Here is an 8,588-nt window from a genome sequence, read left to right as displayed (position 1 = left end):
ATGATAGGGTTCCCCCCCCTATCATGAGTACACTCCTTCCGGAGGAAAGCCGGTTGGGTATCAGACATTACCCTTCCTCCTTCCCTTCTTATCTTTCTCTCTCCTATCATGTTGCTGGTCCACTGCCGGCGACTGCCGCCGGCATGCCAGGTGACTCCCTACTACATAGGACCTTCCAATCTCAGGATTACCTAAGGCAACACCCTGCCGGGGGCCGCCGCCGCCGCCTCCGCCACCTCCGCCGCCGCCGCCGGGGGTCGCCGCTGCCGGGGGCCGCCGCCGCCGGGGACCGCCGCTGCCGGGGGCCGCTGCTGCCGGGGGCCGCCGCCGCCGCCGCCGCCGCCGCCGGGGGCCGCCGCCGCCGCCGCCGCCGCCGCCGCCGCCGCCGCCCGCCGCCGCCGCCGCCGCCGCCGCCGCCCAGCCGCCGCCGCCGCCCGCCGCCGCCGCCGCCGCCGCCGCCGCCGCCGCCCGCCGCCGCCCCCGCCGGGGGCCGCCGCCGCTGCCGGGGGCCGCCGCCGCCGCCGGGGGCCGCCGCCGCCGCCGCCGCCGCCGCCGCCGCCGCCGCTGCCGGGGGCCGCCGTCGGGGGCCGCCGCCGGGGGCCGCCGCCGGGGGCCGCCGCCGGGGGCCGCCGCCGGGGGCCGCCGCCGGGGTCCGCCGCCGCCGCCATCTTATTTACCCAGTTAGGTTCACCATTTCCGGCAGGCTGGCGACCTTCCGCCGTGCCGGCGGTCGCCCCTATAAGCGTATCCTACCTCTCTGCTACTCAGTGCGTAGTCCTGATGGATTCATCCCGCCGGACCAGGCTTCTGGCTTGCCGCCGGCTTGCCGGCAATGCTCCACGGCTTCCAGGGCCAAGCACCCCTTCCCCCCGGCTGCCAGCCCCGTGCCGACAGTCGACCAATACATCCATATAGCCAGACTGATCTTCTTTGCTGTTTCACACCATGAAGACAGTGTCTGAGCTGTATGAGTGTACCATACAATGTTTCCAGCATACTCTGTGCTTTTCAGTGCAGTCTCTTACCGGGACCTTCCCAAATATTGAGGGGTTTATCCTATTTCCCCTCCTTTATCTAAGTTCTGAATGATCTCAGACCTTCTCTACCCTGCAGACAATTCCTTTATAAGGAAGCTTAGTCTGGCTTCCCCATAGGGATACCATTCCCTCTCCTATAACCTCAGGTTCTAAGGAATTGCCAGCAGAAAAGGTTGCGGTACCTGACTGGACGGGATTCACAAGTATGTGTCTTCCTACTTCTTTTCTAGCTCACCTATCCAGAGCTCACATAGCACAATTCTAAGTTTAAGAATTAGATTAAGGAATTTTAATTTAGGAGTAATGTAAGTCATGACTCTATTTCCATGTACTCATGTTCTCTTTCTTTTACAGGAGGAGTACGTGAAATGTGAAAGCCCCTTCTGCTCGGTCCGCCGCCCGGACTTCTACGGGCACGGTGCTTGTCGGACTCACGCCCCCTGTACGGCAAAGAAGGGCAACCTCAAGTACTTTGATCCAGTTTCCTGCCCAGTCTGCAAAGGCCTCCTTGATGAGGGGTTTGACAATCCCCCGTCCTTAGAAGACAGGGACAATGCTCTAGGGAAACTGCGCAGGTGGGTGCGCGGTTTCCAGAAAAACGCTGCCGGGCCGTATCTCCCCAACGAGAAGATGAAGGCCATCCTTTTTTCCGAAAGCGTCGGCAGATTCTGTGATCCCCCAGGATCAGATCCCCTTGGTTCAAGTGACCGTAGAGCCGGACATCGAGACTACGCTTAGCAAGTGTAGTCTAGACGATGTAGAGAAGATGTCGGACGTGTCCGACGACACCGAGAGGACCCTCATGGGTGAGGATCCGGAGGAAGAAGAGGATCAGGTGGAATACCCTGATTCGGAGGGCGAGGTCGCCCCTCCACCTCCGGCAGCTCCCGTAGTGGTCGAGGAGCCAGTCCCCTCTACCTCCGCCGCACCGCAGCCCCTGCTGCCTGCCACCAAAGATGCCATCCCGGTATTGGTGGCCTTAACCCTGGATAGGTACGGTGAGTCGTTCGCGACCCCGAGCGTCAAAAAAAAACAGGTTTTTCTCACGTGACTCACCCCCGTGACTGAATTTGTGGGTGATCGACCTGCAAGAGGTGTCTCCCCTACACGCTCTAGTAGTGTCCAGATGTGCATTGCTGTAGCTGTACTCCTTCCCCGATTTCTGAGACGCGTCGGGGTCGTTCGCGTCCGAGTTTACCCTTCTAAGGTAGTTTGCATAATTATCAAAGTTATTACGTATTATGAAATTGTCGTAGAATGGTGCAACTTGTATAGGTTATCAGTTGTGGAAAGTCTTGGTGGATTGTTTGGCTACCATGTGCATGTTTTTTTTTTTAGTTAAAAGGTCGTTCATCACCACGAGGACCATTTTACCGCGAGTGCCCCTTTTTAATTTTTTTTCATTTTTTGCCAAGTCATTTTTCCGTAAGATATTGCCAAATAGTGTCGTAAAACTTTTGCTTGTTTAGTGTTTGAAAGTGTGTCTAGATGATCTGGCTACCCATGCATGACTTTGTTTTTGTCAAATACGACGTAGTTATTGGTATATTGGGTATTTAACTGCGGTTACCAATTTCTGTTTTTTTTCAATATTTGTAAAAATTACTACGTAGTAAGGAATTGCCGTATATTATTCATTTTTTTTTCATGTTTATGTGTTAGAAAGTGTGCCTTGATGGTTGGGCTAACACGTGCATGTCTTTTTTTTTATCTGAGATGTCGTATATTAGAATGTCGGGCATTTTACCGCGAGTGTCCCTTTTTCATTTTTTTTCATTTTTTTGCCAAGTCATTTTTCCGTAAGATATTGCGAAATAGTGTCGTAAAACTTTTGCTTTTTTAATGTTGGAAAGTGTGTCTAGATGATCTGGCTACCCATGCGTGATTTTGTTTTTGTCAGATACGACGTAGTTATTGGTATATTGGGTATTTAACTGCGGTTGCCAATTTCTGTTTTTTTTCAATATTTGTAAAAATTTACTACGTAGTAAGGAATTGCCGTATATTATTGATTTTTTTTTCATGTTTATGTGTTAGAAAGTGTGCCTTGATGGTTGGGCTAACACGTGCATGTCTTTTTTTTTATCTGAGATGCCGTATATTAGAATGTTGGACATTTTTCCGCGAGTGCCCCTTTTTATTTGTTTTGCATTTTTTTGCTTAGTCATGTTACCGTAAGGAATTGGCAAGTAGTGTCGCAAAACTTATATTTTTATAGTGTTGGAAAGTGTTTCTAGATGATCTGGCTACCCATGCCTATTTTTTTTTTAGCCAGATATGGCGTATATATAAGTATGTGTTCGATTTTCCTGTGATTGCCATTTTTTCGTTTTTTCCCATTTCTTTCAAAATTACTACGTACTAAGGAACTATCACAGAGTAATATTTCATTTATATGTTTATTTGTCGGAAAATATGCCTTGATGGTTTGCCTAGCACGTGGCTGAAATTTTTTTTTTCTGAAATGCCGTATATTAGAATGGCCATTTTTCCACGAGTGCCCCTTTTTATTTGTTTTGCATTTTTTTGCTTAGTCATGTTACCGTAAGGAATTGGCAAGTAGTGTCGCAAAACTTATAATTTTATAGTGTTGGAAAGTGTTTCTAGATGATCTGGCTACCCATGCCTATCTTCTTTTTTTAGCCAGATATGGCGTATATATAGGTATGTGTTCGATTTTCCTGTGATTGCCATTTTTTCGTTTTTTCCCATTTCTTTCAAAATTACTACGTACTAAGGAACTATCACAGAGTAATTATTCATTTAGATGTTTATTTGTCAGAAAATGTGCCTTGATGGTTTGCCTAGCACGTGGCTGAATTTTTTTTTTCTGAAATGCCGTATATTAGAATGTTAGCCATTTTTCCGCGAGTGCCCCTTTTTATTTGTTTTGCATTTTTTTGCTTAGTCATGTTACCGTAAGGAATTGGCAAGTAGTGTCGCAAAACTTATATTTTTATAGTGTTGGAAAGTGTTTCTAGATGATCTGACTACCCATGCCTATCTTTTTTTTAGCCAGATATGGCGTATATATAGGTATGTGTTCGATTTTCCGGTGATTGCCATTTTTTCGTTTTTTCCCAATTCTTTCAAAATTACTACGTACTAAGGAACTATCACAGAGTAATGATTCCTCTAGATGTTTATTTGTCGGAAAATTTTGTTTACTTTTTTTTTGATTGAATATCATCAAATTTTTTTAGCTAAAATATTGTTTTACATTTTTTTTTCGATTTTATTTCCCTTCAAAAAAATTTTTTTGGGTCAGAATTTTAATTTTATAGTCGTAAAATAATCGACAATTATCCAGCAACCCACCATACAATTTTTATGCATATCCAATAATAATTAGATTAGTAAATAACACCTTGAAATTGACATACCCTTCCTACATTTCAAGTGGCAGATTAGGGAGTCTGAGTCAGTGTGGTTGGCGGCCATTTTGTGGACATATCCGAAGCGTAAGCTGCCCTATCTATATATATTCTTGTTCCCTATAGAATTTGTGATATTTTGGTATATTTTTACCTGCATAAATATCATATTATATATTAAATATATGTATTTTTTTACGAAATTTCTAAGTACTCAAAAAATTACCTTTAGATATGGCCCCTGATATAAATGTAATTTACAAAATAATGAAGATTTTTTTATATATTTCTATTTTAGGATAACATATGTTTATTCCCTAAAAAAATTAGCCACTTCCTATTTCATTTGGGTACCCCAAAAAATTCATGAAATTTGGACAAATTTTTTTGGCCAAAAAAAGTTACCCTTTTTTTCTCATTTCAGATCTTCACTTCCATGGGTCTGACTTCATCCAAAATACATCAAGATGTGTCCTAAACATTCAAGAATCAATTCCTAAAAGGATTTGTGTATATATGTATAAACTTTTTTTTTATGAATTTTTACGTCAGGTCTTTTTTTTTTCTACTTAATTTTTTAAAATATTTATAATAAATAGTTTTTCTGCAGATGAGTAGTATTTATCTTTACAGTTGTTTTAAGCATTCATTGAAGTTTTTTTTGGCAAAAGAAAAAAGGAGGTTACTGCAAAAACTGATTTTTCAAGAATTTTTTTTGGCGTCGGGGTCGTTCGCGTCCGAGTATACCCTTAAAGGGGTGTCCGAGGACCGTACCTATCCAGGGTTAATGGACGAGAAGCTTAGTAAGCATTCCGCCCAGATTACAAGCCGTTTCTTGGAACTGAGGTATCCTTCCTGCTCAGAGTCCAACCCCTGGAGGAACGCCGAGCATATGCCAATCACAACTGGCAAGATATTTATAAATGACAAGCTAGGGTCTATCCTCCTGGAAGAAGTGGAATTCTTCCCTAATATCAAAGCTTACCCGGACTGTTACGTCCGACTTAAGACCCAAAGGCCCAAGCTTTACTGGCAGATTGCCTGAAGAGCCGCAGCTTTACTAATTCGAAAATGCCAGCTCTAAGCAAGAAGCAACCGTCCTTTCTTACTCCCCCTTTCGCATCCTTCCACTTTGTGGAAAAAGCCTTTCATGCGGTCATGAAGGCGGTGGAAGAAGGAAAACCCTATCCTACCCTGGAGGAGTGTAGGCCCCTCTCCCTCGCCCTTCCCCCCGACGACAAGTTCTGGAAAGATATCCAGTACACCTTCACCGTTGAGAAGCTGGACCCTGACGTAGCTGGACGTCAGTTTAACGAAGACCTCCCGAAATTGAATGACCACCTTCTTCGTCGGGAGCAAGAGACCAAGGAGAGACTGGCTGCCTCCCTGTCTCACCAGATTCAGCTCGAGGTCATGGCTGGGGACGTTAGAGTCCCAGACCTCTATATGGTTCTTGCAAAAACCCACCTAGTGACTGTGATGAAGGACCTGTACAGCTTCATTAGGTCCAGAAGAACATGCAGAGAGTTCGTGTTTACCAACGCGGCAGTGAAACACGAACCCCGGAAAATCATCTCCTCCAACATCTGGAGTAAACATCTCTTTCCCTCTGACTTGGTGAAAGAAATCGTCGACAAGGCCGCCTCTGAGAATCGGAACCTTCTCAACTAATGGGACATGTCGCAAAAGAGGATATCCTCCCAGGACGAAGGCCCTCAGCCTAAGAGGAAATCCTCCAAATCCTCCAAACCAAGACCCCAGCAGCGTCAACAAATACGCCAGTTTCCGGCTCCCGCTACTCCCCAAGTGGTCACTCAACCGCAACAGACCTTTCAGTTGGTCCCCCAACCGGTGGTGTCACAATCACTGGCCTTTACCCCTGCCTATGAGCGTCAGTCAACTACCTTTAGTCCCAAAGGTAGAGGCTCAGGCAGAGACTCCTCGCGCCGCCCCTCCAGGGGCAGAGGAGGAAGGGAAGCTAGCGGCCGAGGTGGCAAGTTCTCGGGAAACCAGAAGCAATGAAGTGCTTCCGGTGGGAGGAAGACTCCGCCTCTTTCAGGATCGCTGGACCTTCGATCCTTGGGCACACAGCATCATCAAGAAGGGACTAGGTTGGAGCTGGACGCAACCACTTCCAACCTTCCACCAATTCTTCCAGCCATCAAACCCCCTCTTGGAAGAATATGTCCTAGAACTCTTGAACAAGAAGGTGATCAAGAGGGTTAAGTCCACCAGGTTCCAGGGAAGACTGTTTTATGTTCCCAAGAAGGACTCAGACAAACTCAGAGTCATTCTAGACTTGTCCCCCCTCAACAAGTTCATTGTGAACAACAAATTCAAGATGCTGACTCTTCAACAAATAAGAGCCCTACTGCCTCACAAGGCCTACACGGTCTCAATAGACCTGGCGGATGCCTACTGGCACATCCCAATGAACCACCACGCTTCCTCCTACCTAGGATTCCGGCTCAATCGAAGAAGCTACGCCTTCAGAGCCATGCCCTTCGGGCTCAACGTGGCTCCGAGAATCTTCACCAAGCTAGCAGACGCGATCGTCCACCAGCAACGCCTTCAGGGCGTCCAAGTGATGGCCTACCTCGACGACTAGCTAGTCTGGTCGACTTCGCCAGAAAGGTGTTTGACAGCTTGCAGCAAAGTAACCCAATTCCTGGAACATATGGGTTTCAAGATAAACACCAAGATGTCTCGCCTCGCTCCAGCTCAGAAGTTCCAATGGTTAGGAATCCATCGGAATCTTCAGTCACACCGCCTGTCCATTCCATTAAAGAAAAGGAAAGAAATAGCAGGGTCTGTCAGAAGACTTCTCAAATCCAAACGGATCTCAAGACGACAGCAATAGCAAGTTCTCGGCTCACTACAGTTCGCCTCAGTGACAAACCCAGTGCTACGAGCACAGCTAAAGGATGCATCAGGAGTCTGGAGACGAAACGCATCCATCGCTCGAAGAGACCTCAAGAGCCCCCTACCAAACAGGCTTCGCTCCCTGCTCAGCCCGTGGTCAGAAGCAAGGACCTTGAAAAGATCCATCCCTCTCCAACCTCCACCTCCACCGCTCAACATCCACACGGACGCTTCTCTGGAGGGTTGGGGGTGCCACTCCCACCAACGACAAGTTCAAGGAACATGGTCTCCCCTATTCAAGACGTTTCACATCAACATCTTGGAGGCCATGGCAGTTCTTCTCACCCTGAAGAAATTATCCCCGCGTCCTTCGATACACATCTGTCTAACTCTGGACAGCTCGGTGGTAGTCAGATGTCTCAATCGTCAGGGCTCGAGATCGCCCCACCTAAATCAGGTGTTATTACCCATCTTCCGCCTAGCGGACAGGAAGAAGTCGCACCTGTCTGCAGTTCACCTACAAGGACGTGACGGCGGACGCTCTATCGAGGACAAACCCCATAGAGTCGGAATGGTCCCTAGACGCAAGATCATCCTCCTTCATCTCTCGTCAAGTCCCGGAACTACAGATCGACCTCTTCGCGACGAGCGACAACAAGCAACTTTCTCGATATGTGACCCCTTATGAGGACCTCAAAGCGGAAGCACTGGACGCCATGTCCCTGGACTGGAACAGATGGTCCAAGATTTACCTGTTGCCCCCCCTTAACCTTCTGCTGAAAGTCCTCTCCAAACTGAAAACCTTCAAAGGGACAGCAGCCCTAGTGGCTCCCAAGTGGCCCCGGAGCAATTGGTTCCCCCTAGTCCTGGAGCTACAGCCCAAGCTGAACCCTCTGCCGGGCCCAGTTCTCTCCCAACAGGTGCAGAAGTCGACTGTCTTCGCTTCATCAAAGAAAGTCAAGGATCTTCATCTCATGATTTTCTCACCCTAGCCGTGAGGAAAAGGTTTGGGATCTCGAAGAAAAGTTTAGACTTCATAGAGGAATATAAAACAAAGTCTACCAGAAGACAATATGAATCATCCAGGAAGAAGTGGGTATCCTTCGTCAAGGCAAAAAATCCTACGGAAATCTCCATAGATTTTTGCATGTCCTTCTTTATTCACCTTCATGGACAAGGCTTGGCAGCCAACACGATTTCCACTTGCAAATCGGCCTTGACCAGACCACTTCTATACGCCTTCCAAATAGAGTTATCCAACGAGATCTTTATTAAACTACCGAAGGCGTGTGCTAGACTCCGTCCAGCACCTCCA

This window comes from Palaemon carinicauda, chromosome 4 (genome assembly GCF_036898095.1).
Source record: "Palaemon carinicauda isolate YSFRI2023 chromosome 4, ASM3689809v2, whole genome shotgun sequence".
Taxonomy (NCBI): Eukaryota; Metazoa; Arthropoda; class Malacostraca; order Decapoda; family Palaemonidae; genus Palaemon; species Palaemon carinicauda.
This window is presented reverse-complemented; position numbering follows the sequence as displayed.